At 37.8% G+C, this 15,245-nt stretch overlaps 1 long non-coding RNA gene across 2 annotated transcripts in view; it reads right to left on the bottom strand.

Moving 5' to 3' along the window:
* Positions 1-15,245, bottom strand: part of LOC100512907 — a 408,455-nt gene that overhangs the window by 180,570 nt on the left and 212,640 nt on the right. For both annotated transcript variants that reach the window (XR_002346090.1, XR_002346091.1), the window contains one exon: positions 6,183-6,281. This is a non-coding gene — a long non-coding RNA (uncharacterized LOC100512907). The remainder of the gene's footprint in view (positions 1-6,182; positions 6,282-15,245) is intronic.

Below are 15,245 nucleotides of genomic sequence, written 5' to 3'. Positions count from 1 at the left end.
CTCCCAGTAGTCGAACACCTCATAGAATTTATACAAGGAATTTGTTAGCTTTATTACCGGAGCATTCCGAACACACACTTCCAAAGATGCGGCATGAGAAGAAAAAGCAAATAATGTTGTGAATTCATCCCATTTTGGGGTTGGCACTTCCAGGGCACGATGACCAACTGCCTTCATGTACATCAGAGTTTCTTACCCAAGCACCCTTGACATATTAAAACAAAGAATTTTTTTATAGGAGGCCATCCTATACATCTGTATGTTTAGCTTTATTTTTACCCCAGCACCATTGCTATATCAGACCAAGTGTTTCTTTGTTGTGCAGGCTATCCTGCTCATTGTCCTGTAGGATGTTGAGTAGCATCCATGACCTTTAGACACTAGATTCAAGTAGTATCTTGAACCCCCTCCTGCTCATGTCAAGTATCTCTAGACATGGGCAAATGTCCTGGGAGCAAAAATCACTCTCAGTTGGCAAACAGTGATACATTAAACTCAGAATAATAAAGCTGCTTCTCTTTATTTCTTACAGACAAAATCCACCATTTGTGAAAACCAGCTTTTTCATCATATGAAGAATTCAACCTTAAAATTCCAAAGGGCTCCATTCTGACCACTCAACATTTGAAGAGTAAATGCTGGTGACTTCCTATCATGATGGCGCCATAAATTCCCAAGTGATAGATCCCATTGTTTCAAACCCATTGGAAAGATTAAAAGAGAAATCCCAAGCCAAGCGACAAAACCATCAACATCTTCATGGACCAGAAGCAGACCAAAAATGCCAACTGACAAAAGGGTAAACCACAAGATGTTGGAATCTGGAGCTATCTAAGCCAACGGTGATGGAATCTGATCACCTGATGGGTCCCTAGGCATAGTCATAAGCAAACACCTTTACTCCAAAGCATATGCCCTAGAGAAACTCTTGAACACGTGCCTCAGTCAACCTGCTAAAGAGTGTTCCTGTAAGCACTTTTATTGATAGCAAAAAATACCAACACAAAAATTTACTAATGGGAGGACAAATAACACTATAGTATACGCAGAATGTAATATTCATAGCTACAGTAGAAAAACTACTGCTACACGTAACAATGATCAATCTTATAGAGACACTGTTTTGAATGAAGAACAAGTCACAGAAGATTATCTACAATGTGCTAATATAAGCAAATCTAAATCTATTAAACCTATTTTTAAAAACTCAATGTGTGTTTTTAAGGAAAAAAAAAAAAAGACTAAATTCAGACCAGTGGTTTCCTCTGGGGAGGAAATAAGGGATTATATACAGTAAACTGAACTGCATTAGAAAGGCCTGAGATGAATTACTGGGTATTCATTTAATATTATGTTTCATAACACACATGTATAGTCTGTGTTTCTGTGTGTATTCTTTGTATCAAGTAAATGTTTTTAAATGTCTACTTCAGGAAAAGGGGAAAAAAAAGACCTAAGGAAAATCATGGTAAAACAGAAATCAAAAGAACTAAAATAAAAAATGAAGTAAATGGATTTTTAAAAAAAATGCATGGGGACATTAGAAACACTAAGAAGTTGGCAAAGTATCAGCAAGTTTGATTAATTGACTGAGAAATTAATAACCTTTTAAATTCAGTTGGGTAAAGTTAAAAATCTAGGCAAAAAAAAAAAAAAAAAAAGACGAGGGTAATTGTTTAATGGATAGAGTTAAAGCATGCTAAAGACCTTTCCTAGTCAGGAGGAAGATAAACAAAGTGAATAACTATAGATTATTTTTAGAAAAATTAAAGTTATAAAATACTAGGATATTAGACACATAAAAGCAATCACTAGAAAACATTAGAAATGTCATCTATGCCTTCCAATCCAGCAGAAGGGGAAAAAATGAGACATAGTTTTATGGAATCACATCAGGAAATGAGGGGAAAAAATTAAAGAAAAAAAAAGGCAAATATGAAAGACTAAACAAATTTTAACCACACAGAAATAACTCAAAAATAGATATACAATCATAGTAAGTGTGAACTTGCAAAACGTACCTACTAAAAGAGAATCTGACAAAGGCCTGAAAATTCAAAACAACTCTCCAAGAAAGACTAAATGTAAAGGACCAGAAAACATGCACCAGGCAAATATACAGCTCTATCAATATCACAAAAATGTAGAATTTAAGGCCAAGACTTATCTAAGGCTTAAAGAACAAGTCTACATAATAATATAACAACCCATGAACACATAACCATCATACGCTCGTGTTCACCGAATGACATAGCTTTAAAAAGGAAAAACAAAAACTAACAGAATTATGAGGAGAGCTTGACAAGTTCAAAATTGGAATGGAAGATTTTTAACACACCTTTGTGAAACACTGTTAATCCAGAAATAAACTATTAGTAACAAAGCAAAGAATTATACAAGACTCCCTAACCAAATACACAGAAACCTGTAGCCAGGAAGTAGTATACATCCATTCTTTTCACATACACACAAAACACAATTACTGAGATTAACACCATACACACTAAGTTATAAATGATGTCTCAATAAAAATTCAAGTAGTCCCTATCATAGAGAACATGTCCTTTAAGTTTATGATTAAAGTAGAAAACATAGTTAACTCAACTCTTTCAATGGGATGAGAAGAATGAAAAGCAATGAGCTAATCATCCAATTTAAGATGAGAAAATCTCAAAGGGTAAGGAAGGAAATGATAAAGATATGAGAAAAAATAAATAAAATATAGAAGTGATCAAGCAAGTCAAAAGCTTTTAAAAAAAAAATTAAGATATATGACCTTGTGGCAAGGTTTAAAAAAGAGAGAGCATATAAACAAACTATACTAGGAATGATAAAAGACATATAAAGACAGAGCAGATCTTAAAAACCACAGCACCTACCTCAAACATTTATGCCTTTCCAATTTTAAACTACATAGCTCTCTAGTTTCTCTTTAACAAAGTACCACAGCTAATAATAGAGGAATTAGTACATCGCCAAGTCAGGAAATCTTACAAGTAATCGTTCATCTGGGTAGTATTTATCTGACTGCTAAGATCATAAAAAGACAACTCCTGATGGAAGAACACAGCATTACTGAAAATTCTTGCCCTCCCACCCACCTCCCCACCCCCACAAATCCACACAAAGCTCTAGAGCAGTGCTGTGCATGCTGTAGAATGAAATTTGTCATCACAGAAACGCTGTGTGCCTGGTGCTGTCCAGCACAGTAGGCACCAGCCACGCTTGACTATTAAGCATTTGGACATGTGGCTAGTACAACTGAGGAACTCAAGTTTTAAATAAACTTTAATTACCTTGAAATAGTCATACATGGCTGTTTTATTGGACAGTTCGGCTCTAGACCTAACTACCAATTGATAGGACACACAGAAAACCTAAGAGCATGGTATATAGCAAATTCCAACAATGAGAAATTCCAGAGCACATTTTTCTTCAACAAATGAATTGCAAGGAAGAGTGGAGAAAAGGAGAGCGAACCTATGCATTAATAGACACTAAAGAGATAGTAAACCCATTACAATGTACAGGCTTTATTCGGATCCAGATTGAAAAGAAAAATTGACACAATCAGAAATTTGCACACTTGGATATTTGCTGGTGTTAAAGCAAGCACTATTTATTTCTCAGGTATGATAAAGGTACTGTGTTTACATTTCTCTGAAAACAGACTTTATATTCTTGAGATATAGATTGAAATATTTAAGAATGCTGGGGGCTTGCTTCTGAATAATTCCATTTCCGGAAGCAAGTGGGGACAAGTATACCTGAAGCTGGAAGGACCATGAATTGATGGCAGCTGGTCATAAGCATCAGGAATCACACAGTGTTCTTCCTTTTGCTCCAAGTTCCCATAATATCAAGTTTAAAAAGTACATGCCCATCTTTTACCCAGAGACCTCCTTTTTAGGAACATGTCCTCAGGACATAACACAAATCTATGAAAATAGGTGCAGAGATGTTTCCTTCAGCATTGCCTAAAGAGAAACAGACAACACCAAAGGGGAACAGAAACACAGAGTCAGAAGGAGGGAGAGAGGGAGACCAAGAGACGGAAAGAAACCTCATGGTACAAAAACAGGGAAACTGGTAGATGCATGGTACACCCAAATAAGGTGTTACTGAGCCTTAAGAAGAAACTGATTCTATAAAGATTGTGTTACAAAATTACCCTTTATTGTTTTGTAAAACAAAAAAGATGAAGAATATATAAAATGTGTTATTTTGCATTATGTGTGTGTGAATGTGTATATACAGCAATAGAGGTAGCTACATAAACTTTGAGAAACAAACATATTCTAAGTGGTATTTGTCATTAAAGGCTGGAAATATGAGACAAATTCATAGTTAATATATGCTTTGGTACATTTCAAGTTTATTATTTTAATATGGGAAAACTGTGATAAACATTGTAATTATTGATAAAACATAAAAAATGAGGAAAAAACAATGTCTTCTAAAACTGCTTTTAGTCAACATTACACTCAAAGTCCTAACCAATAAAGTAAAGGTGAAGAATCAGAAATGAGAGCTTTTAAACTGTCCTTATTGGTACATTTTATGTTGCCTACATATGCAATGTCATAGAATTTAAAAACAGAAGAAAATTTTAACAAGATCCCTTGGTACATATAGAACATGAAAAAACTAGAAGCAATGCTATAAATCATTAAATAATTGAGAGAAGTTTCCATTGTGGCACAGTGGATTAAAAATACAACTGCAGTGGCTCCAGTCACTGTAGAGGTGCAGGTTCAATCCCCAGCCAAGCATAATGGGTTAAAGGATCTAGCCTAAGTCACAGGTGCAGCTTGGATTCCATTCCTGGCCCAGAAACATTCATATGCCATGGGTGCAGCCATTAAAAAAATAATAATCATCAAATAAAATAGTTGAGAAAGTGTAACAATGAACCCATGCACATGAGAAGTAGTACAAGTTTCCCAGAAAGAAATTTAAAAAAAAAAAAAAAAAAAAAAGGTGTAAAATCACTATGTTAAAAATAAAGGAAAATCTGAGTAAGTGGAGACAGGGTGCTCATGAATAGGTAGATTCAAAATTGAAAAATAACCTCAATTCTGCTCCCAATAATCTATAAATTAAATGCAATACCAAGAACAAAAAACAACATGCTGTTTTGCAGACGATGACAAGCCAGTCTTGAATCTCATAAAGAGAACCAAAAGGCCAAGAGTAAGTAAGAAAATTCTGAAGCACAAAAAATTGAGGAGACAAATCCTACAAGTGAACAAGACTTAAAATTTTTTTAAAAATCAGTCATTGGGACAAACTAACACAAGGCAGGGACTAGCAATCAAATCACGATTCCCAGCACAAACTCACAAACGTGCAAAACAAAGAACAGAATGCAGGCCCTAGGCAGCCTCAAATCTAAGGTTTGGGACCCCTACATGACATGCATATACATAGCATTACAGGAAAGAGAAGCCAGAGGAGAATTCTCTGTGGGAATATGCAAAGCAGACAATGAATTCTGTGGGAAATGAAAAGGCAATGAGTTTCTCAGCGTCACAGAAAGAGCATGAGGTTGGCCCTTCTGGATGAATGGATGGGTGGACAGACAGACAGAGAGACTGCAGCAGGGAGAAGTGCAGTGAGGGACACATGAGCAATTACATAGAGAGAATGAACCTGTCCAGAGAGCAGCGAGGAGCCTGCATTGGTAAATAGTGAAAACAAAGATGAGAGGGGAGAAAATGGAACCCCATTCTGAAAATGAATTCAAATCCATTTAGACATTTTTCTCCCTACCACTATGCCATACATGGAGTGGAAACAGATTTAGGATCCAAGGTTACAATTCCAAACCCAGGACTGATGAGTGGGGGATCTCAATCCGCATACATCAACACCAGCATTGCTATTACACAACACTATTTTGGAGCAGCAAGGACCCAGAATTTGAAGTAAAAAACATGCATCCAAGCCCTGGTTATGACAGCACAGTGGTACAGCCCAAGCTTGGTTCCATCTGCACTTACCAGGATCCTGAAAACATTACTAGCTTCTTCATACCTCAATTTCCCCATGGATAAAACAGAGATAATAGTACTTCTGGAATAGGACTAATGTGAAGATTTTAAAAGTTAACATGTATCAAGCACTTAGAAATCTTCTCAGAAAACAGTATGTACTCAATAAACCTTAGCTATCATAATTACCAGCTTTCCAGTTGAACGCCGTTTGGGCCCAAGTCCTTGAAATCTGAGCTTCTGCTTTCTCCTTTATAAGAACATAATATTTCTGTCCTCACAGCATTTCTGTATGGTTGTAGAAGCAAAGAAAAAAGAAAAAAACCTTTATACATAGCCATTGCTATACCAACAGTAGTTACAGAACTAAGTTTCACTGTGTTTCAAAGAATCAAGAGCTCTTTCTCTGGCACAGGGTTGCCACGAACTTCATACGGCAATTTTGTGTCGGAAAACGAGCCACTCTCCACTCATCGTAAGAAATTAAAAGAATTTTCTCCCAAAATTTAGCACATTAATCAGCTAGATATAGCAGATGGATATCCAACCATTAGAAATGTCCAAACAGTTTAGTTAACCTTTAAGCAAAAACATGCATGCACACTGGCAAGTAGTGCAGAGTTAGAAGAGGCTGATGTTTCTTTTTTAAGTACCATGTGCAATGTTTATCCCTCTTTTTATTGTTCCTAATTATTTTTTAAATGGAGCAAACTCGGGACAATTTTTTGATGAAGCTTTCTCTTCTGCAAGTTCATCTCGGGATATTAGAAGAAAGGAAACACTAATGCCTGCTTGTGAGAGAGGCTATCTGAAGGTTTTCCAAAGCGAAATTAGAGAATACCAATATGTACATTGGAAAATGGATCATTTTAAAGTCAGTTTCCTAAAATAACCACCTACCCCTTAGCACTCTAATCCACTCTCAAAACTGCCTCCAGAGTACTTAAGAAGAGGTTAATTACTCTGTAGATGAGTCAAATCCTCTGCTCTTTTCCTCACCAGCTTTTAACAACTATCCCTAACTCTTTCACTTTTGATAATTCTAATGACTATAAATGGCCTTTTACCCAACAATGAAAGAGGTAGTGGGAAGGCAAAAATCATATTAAATTAGCCCATCTTTCCTCTCAGGCACTCTCATGCAAAATTTAGGAGGAAGAAGAAACTAATAGCTAAAACTGGGGGCTTGAAATTATTTGAGTCAATACATGTGTGATAACTAATGAAAAGAAAATCATGGCATATAAGCTTTTCAGAAATGCTAAGGAAGTCCCCCAAGCCAGTCCCTTTTAGGTCCACAGGGACAGAGCAGAATGCCTAATTCATGAGGAACCAGGAGCAAGTGGTAATGCTGCTTATTTTTTGGTCTGAGAGCTATGTACCGGTCTCCCAACTAAAATCTTACAACCAAAGACCATGACGACGACAACGACGACAATGAAGATAAGCAGGTCAGGGAGCCCAGGCAAAGAGGGGGGAGAAGCGATGAAGATAGCCAGCCACAGGAGGAGGCAGCCCATCAGCAGCACCTCACACTCCACCAGGAGATAAGAAGGAGCCCACATATGCAGAAGTTGATATATGACAAAGGTGGCCCTTCGGGGCCTTTGAAAAAGGAGGGTATTTTCAACAAAGGGCTGGTTCAATTTTGATACGCATCAGGGGGAAAAGCGGCCCTTTATTTCACAGCATACACAAAAGTCAACCTCAGGTAGATTGTAGAGCTACATGTGAAAAACAATCAGGTTCACAGAAAACTCATAGGAGAGTATCACTAGGATTTGGGGATGAAAAAAATCTTCAACAGAACACAAATGGCATTCATCAGAGGAAAAGACTGATGGATTTGTGTATATTAATATTAACCTCTCCTGTTTACCTGAAGGCAACTACTGGGGTCAAATAAGTGAAGCGTTTGTTTTTCCTATGTTTTTTCTTTAAAGTGTAACATATATGCAGAAAAGCACCCATGTGTTCAGCTCATGAGATATTTAGATTCACACAGGCAGCACCTGAATCACTGCTACCATCTTAGATACCATCCTCTTGCCATTCCTTGGACTGAGGGCAAAAAGGCAAACCTCTGAGTAGGCCAACATATTGCTAACACACCTCACTATCAAGGCCTCATTGCCAAAGTATATGAAGAACTCCTAAGAAAAAAAAAGTTAGTAAGATGCATTTGAAAAGAGAGTATCCAAATGTCCACTAAGCATTAACAAAGATTATCAACTTCTTGGCCACGGCAGGGAAATGTAAATTAAAACCAGGATGAGATCCTACTATACCCACCGGAATGGCTAAAATGAAAAAAAAAAAAAAATCTGACAATGCCAAATGCTGAAAAGGATACAGAGCAATGAGAAACTTCATATACTTTTAGCGGTAGTGTAAAAAGGTACAGCTAGCTTCAAAATCTGTTTGGCAATGCCTATCAAAAATGAATATATGAAATCTTCATAACCCAACAATTTTACCTCTAGGGTATGTGTGTTTGTGTGGATATACATGTATCTAACAAAACTGTACACATATAGGTAGCCAAATATTTGTATAAAAATATTTTCATAGCATCATTACTCGCAATACCAAAATACACAAACAACCTATCACCAACAACAACGTGGTTAGTCTATAGTCACAGAATAAAATTCTATGTGATGTCTAAAATAAATATATTAGCATCATTGAATCTCTCAAACGTGTTGGAAGGGGGAGGGCAGGAAGGAAGCCAAACTCCAAGGATAGACAATGATATGCCGTTTATACAGAGTTCAAAATCTGGCAAAACCAGTCCAAGGAATGGCAAGAGGATGGTTTCTAAGGTGGTAACAATGTTTCAGGGGCTGCCTGTGTGAATCTAAATATCTCGTAAGCTCAACACATGCATACTTTTCTGCATATACTTTTCTGCATATACTTTAAAGAAAGAACATAAGAAAAACAAATGCTTCATTTATTTGATCCCTGTAGTTTTCCTTCTAGAACTTTATCTTAAGGAAATGATTACAAATACGAAAAGATTCAGGCACAAAATGCCACATAGCATGACCTAGTGTCACAAAACATTCAAAACTAAGGAAATGTACAAGTCAGCACACCTAATTAATGAGATAATACATAGCATGAAGATCCAATAATCTATGAAAACTAAAGATCACAAAAGGAGTTCCCTTCATGGCACAGTGGTTAACGAATCCGACTAGGACCCATGAGGTTGTGGGTTCGGTCCCTGCCCTTGCTCAGTGGGTTAAGGATCCGGCGTTGCCGTGAGCTGTGGTGTAGGTTGCAGACATGGCTTGGATCCTGCGTTGCTGCGGCTCCAATTCGACCCCTAGCCTGGGAACCTCCATATGCCGCAGGAGCGGCCCAAGAAATGGCCAAAAAAAAAAAAAAAAAAAAAGACTGAAAAAAATCAAAACAAAATATGTCAAAATATTTATAGTATTTAAGTAGACAAGTTTTGAGTGACTTTTTTGCTTTAAACCTTTTTTTGGAATTATTTGTAATACTTAGACTAAAAAAGTGCATTGTCTTTTTGAGGGTTTTTTTGTTTTGTTTTGTCTTTTTAGGGCCGCACCCGTGGCATAGGTAGGTTCCCAGGCTAAGGGTCAAGTCGGAGCTGTAGCCACTGGCCCACACCATAGCCACAGCAACACCAGATCTGAGCCGCATCTGTGACCTACTCCACAATCACGGCAATGCACGTTCCTTAACCCACCGAGCAAGGCCAGGGATCGAACCTATGTCTTCATGGGCACTTAGTCAGATCTATTTCTGCTGACAGGAACTCCATGCTGTTTGTGTTTTAAACAGCAGAATGTTTTGATTTTTTTCCACTACAGCTGAAAAGGGTGAAAGAGACATCTCCCCTTGTCTCATTAGATAGGAAATGCATAGAGGTAATTCCCTAGATGTGAGGTCACTTGGGTAACTACTAGGGAATCTATCTGCATATCCTTGTGCCTCAAAAGTCTCATTACAAGGCAGTTTTGTCTTTTAAAAGGTAAATAAATGTGATACAGGCATACTTCATTTTATTTCACTTTAATTTTATTGTCCTTTGCAGATTTCGCCTTTTAAAAAATAAATAAACTGAAAGGTTGTGGCAACCCTGTGTGTGGTCAAATGATGTTCAGTATTTTTTAAGGAATAAAGTAATCACGGCATGTATATTTCCTTTTAGACACAATGCCATTGCAAACTTAATATACTACAGTATCACGTAAATCTAACTTTTATATGCACTGGCACTTTGGTGTGGTGGTCTGGAACCAAACCTGCAGGATCACCAGTGTCTGCTTTTTATAATGATGATCTAGCCCAGGAATCCTACGGAAAACAGTAGTAAATTTTCTCAAGCTCTTGCCCCAGGAACTGAAGGAAAGGCCCTTCATTTTTAGTTGATGGCCCTGGAACCAACCAGAAGTAAGAGCAATCAATCTTTCCCTTGAAGCCATGTTTGATGCTGTGGTCACAAGTACACAAAAAAAAGCACTAAGTAAGCACAAGGCTTTGGGCTATTCTTTGTGGCATTAATAAAGAATATGAAACCTATTCCTTTTTTTTCTTTCTTTTTGGTCTTTTTGTCTTTTCTAGGGCAGTACCCGAGGCATGTGGAGGTTCCCAGACTAGGGGTTGAATTGGAGCTGCAGCTGCTGGCCTTCACCAGAGCCATAGCAACACGGAATCTGAGCCATGTCTGCAACCTACACCACAGCTCACGGCAACGCCGGATCCTTAACCCACTGAGCAAGGCCAGGGATCGAACCCACAATCTCACGGTTCCTAGTCGGATTCGTTAACCACTGTGCCACGACAGGAACTCCCTATAAAACCTATTCCTACCCTCGAGCAGCTTAGAATCTTATTTATCAGACACATTATATAATAAAAAATAAATAAAGATGTCAGTGAACTAAAGAGTTATATTAATTAGCAGCCTCTCTATTTTTCTAAGCTGTATCCCTATCATAAGGACTTGAAATCTGGAGGTTCCATTTCTCAAATTTTTTGCCACCAAGGTTCTATGTTTAGTTTCACTGAAGAAGCACTTGGATGAAACTGGGGGTGGTAGAATTCGTTTGTCTTTGACTCTGACAGCAACGGTAGCAACAGATTCATGGAAAATCCTCCAACGCAGGCGCCTGCAGTGGGAGTAGCATGGCGCCACAGTCCCCCGTAATGACCAAGTGGGCAATTTAGGGACAGATGGATACTAAGACAGAAGCAATTGGTTTCCTGCAGTCCCTGATCTGGATTTGCTTCTCTGGTCCTTTCAATTGTAACCCAACCCCCTGTATTCGTCTATCCTTGAAAAACATCAACAGGTTGAGTCTCCTTGATGGACCCAGGACTACAAGTTACCAAGCAGCATTATCTCTTCTGATCCCTTTTGGAAATAAGCTAAATATTACTACACAAAGCAGTTTTCTAACTCTACCACCAACTCCTCTGGCTATCTTTTCCTCAACCATTATTGAGCTTCATCTATTAATGGTCAAGACTATGGAACATGGTAAAGTAGGAAAATTAAAGTTTTTCATCTCAAACATTTGACAGACTCATATTCTTGGATTACTGATGTTTACCTTGTAAAACAGGAATAACATCCTAAGCACAGCTTGACACTCCTTGAGTTGAGGGCAATGATTACATAATCATTGAAGGATTAGTCTGATTTTAAATTAAGCTCATCAAAAGTCAGTATTTCACCTGAGTTTGAGTATACATATGCATTTATCATATACCTTTTAAAATTATCCCCCTTACCTAGATTCCCATATTCCCATACACATAGAAAGCTAACTATATATTGTTTTAATAGAATCATTTTAATTTTTTTCCATTATAGCTGGTTTACAGTATTCTGTCAATTTTCTACTGTATAGCATGGTGACCCAGTTTCACATACATGTATACATTCTTTTTTCTCACATTATCACGCTCCATCCTAAGTGACCAGACATAGTTCCCAGTGCTACCCAGCAGGATCTCATTGCTAATCCATTCCAAAGGCAATCGTCTGCATCTATCAACTCCAAGCACCCCATCCATCCCCCTCCCTCCCCTTCCCCCTTGGCAACCACAAGTCTATTCCCCAAGTCCATGATTTTCTTTTCTGTGAAAAGGTTCGTTTGTGTCATATATTAGATTCCAGGTAAAAGTGATATCATATGGTATGTGTCTTTCTTTTTCTGACTTCACTCAGTATAGAGAGTCTCTAGTTCCATCCATGTTGCTGCAAATGGCATTATTTTGTTCTTTTTTATGGCTGAGTAGTATTCCATTGTGTGTATATACCACATCTTCGTAATCCAATCATCTGTCATGGACATTTGGGTTGTTTCCATGTCTTGGCTATTATGAATAGTGCTGCAATGAACAGGCGAGTGCATGTGGAAACCTAACTATATTTCATAATGCAGATGACCTAAAACCATGCAGGATTCAGTGACAGTATAGAAATCAATATGTTCCTCAAAATATACATGCATGATTATTTTAGTGAGAGAAAATAAGTCAACGCTTCTGTTATTCAAAAATCAATGCTGATTGGGCAGATTTCTGGCTCTGGGTAAGATGGTATAAGCATACTTCACTCACTTTACTATTGAATAAAACTATAAAACCTGGGCAGATGACACAAAGCAGCCATTGGAAAACTCTACAAGGTCCCTGGCGGCCTAGTGTTTAAGGATTAGGCATTGTCACTGCTGTAGCTCAGTTTTGAACCCTGGCCTGGGAATTTCCACATGCTGCGGACGTGGCCAAAAAACAAACACTCTGAAAATAGCAGCACATCAAGCTCTGAAATTGACTGTAATCTCAAGTACAATCGAACTGCCATTGGGTTTATCATTTATTTTCTAGCTGTATCCTCTATCCTAAACCTTAGCTGGAAATCTAGAAATAAGCATTGTGATAGGCATTGAGAAAGCTCTAGGAGCCCTCCAATTCTCACCCATCCAACAAAAAAAGGCAACACTTAACACTTACAGAGTGTGGAAACGCCCCACTTTTGTTCTTTGTTTCTTCCTTTTGTCAGTTTTCTCTTGACTTTGTCCCCAGGCAATTCCATGGCAATGACCAGTAATGGAGGTCAGCAAAGGTGAACATTCAAAGGGGACTCTTTGAATCCATTAGGTGGAGGTGTGATCACAAGAGACCAAGGCCAATCCTTGTTATTTCTTTTACTCTCTCTCGCCTCCTACTGGCTGGACCCCAAAAAAAGCACACACAGTGAAGTGCACAGCAGAGCCTAGAGGACTGAAAAGGTAAGCTCGCTCTAAGGAACTGAAATGTACTAGAGAGGGGGCAGAAAAGAAGATGCTCAGGAAAGTGACCTTGTAACATCGCTTATGAATTCCAAAGATAACCATCAAGTCAAGAATGTGTGGATCAGATTGTAATTCACACACCAAAGATCTAGAACTCAACAAATAGACCACGAGGTGGGTCACAGACTGACCAGTGGGTTGTACATACCCTGAACAGAACCAAAGAGTACTGCAATGACTCTGCAAAATGGATCGATATTGGAACAATAGCTCCCTGAAGGTAGGTTGGAACTTGCAGCCTGAACCTAACCATGTAAACTGCCTGATTTAAAAAATAAAAACAGAAAAACACATTCTTCACAAGATTTAAGCACAACCCAGTGCCTCAGAATGTAATCTTCAAAATACCCACGATAGATTCCAAAATTACTCAACGTACTAAGAACCATGAGAATTTCAACTCACACAGGAAAAGATAATCAAATGCCAGTGCCGACACGATACAGATGTTGAAATTATGTGACAAAGACTTTAAGGCAGCTCTTACATAAATGTTTGAATGACCCGTCATGAACATTTTTGAAACAAATGTCTAAGAATCTCCAAAACATAGACAATATAAAGGAAAAAAATGGAAATCTTAGACCTAGAAATGACAAGACAAAAATTAAAAACTCACTGGACAAACTCAAGACCAGAGTGAAGATGGCTAATGAAAGTCAGCAGACTTGAAGATAAATCAACAGAAATTATCTAATCTGAACAGAAGGAAAAACAGGTTGAGAAATAAATGAGTAGAGCTTCGGAGACGTGTGATTGAGTAACAAAAGGCCTAACATTCCTGTCATCGACATCCCTGACAGATGTAGAGGAAAATGTGTGCTAAAAACATACATGAAGAAACAAGAGTGGAAAATTTCTCAACTCCGGCTAGAGACAAATGTACTGATTCAAGTATCTGAGCAAACCCCAAACAAACATCATGGATTTGGGGGGGGGGGTTTACCCTAAGACAATCTGCTATGAACTAAAAACATTCCATTTGGGGTGATGAAAAAGTTCTGTACCAAGAGTGGAAATAGCTGTTCAGCACTGTGACTGTAACTAATGCCAATGAACTGCACACTGCAAAATGGCTAAAATTTCAAATTTTATATTATGTGTATCTTACCACAATTGAAAGGGGGAAAAAAAAGACCATCTTCAAGGAAGCCAGAGTAAAATGATATCTTACATGATGGCAATGATTAGAATGATTGCGGTATCTCATACAAAACATCAAGGCTAGAAATAGCACAAAAATTTTAAAGAACTGTCATCTCACCTTAGAGTAAAAAAACATCTATTAGTAATAAAAGTGAAACAAAGACACTCTCAGATGAAGGCAAACACTGAGAATTCATAGCAAACCTACTCCTAAAGAATAATTAAAGGAAGAGCATCAGAAGGAAGGAAAATGACACTAGAAGGGAACATGAACAGAAGCAGCAAAATGCTAACTAACTGGACAAATGTAGCCTATTCTCTTGAGCCCTTTAAAATGTGTGTGATGGTTAAAAGCAAAAAGTGCCTGATGACATTTTCAGTGAATGTAGATGTTATACACATCAATGGCATCAAGGAGGAAGTGTAAAGGGATTTATGAGATAATGGCTCTAAATTCCAAATGAAGTGATGATATAAACCATATGCTCAAAAGTTAAATATGTACTCTGTCATACATGGAGCCACTAAAAACACTCAACAACGAGATACTGTCAAAATTACAATTAACAGAGAATACTGAAAATGTTCAAATAAGGCAGAGCACCACAGGAACAAACAAATAGGGAACAACAGATAATGGAAGGGTAGACCTAAACCCAGTATGTCAATAATATCACGTGTACACGCTCTAAACGTAACTATTAAAAGTCAGATTTTCATATTAGATTTTTAAATTGACTCAACTGTATGCGATCTCTAAGAAATC

The sequence above is a fragment of the Sus scrofa genome, chromosome 7 (genome assembly GCF_000003025.6).
Source record: "Sus scrofa isolate TJ Tabasco breed Duroc chromosome 7, Sscrofa11.1, whole genome shotgun sequence".
In the NCBI taxonomy this organism is placed as follows: Eukaryota; Metazoa; Chordata; class Mammalia; order Artiodactyla; family Suidae; genus Sus; species Sus scrofa.
This window is presented reverse-complemented; position numbering and strand designations above follow the sequence as displayed.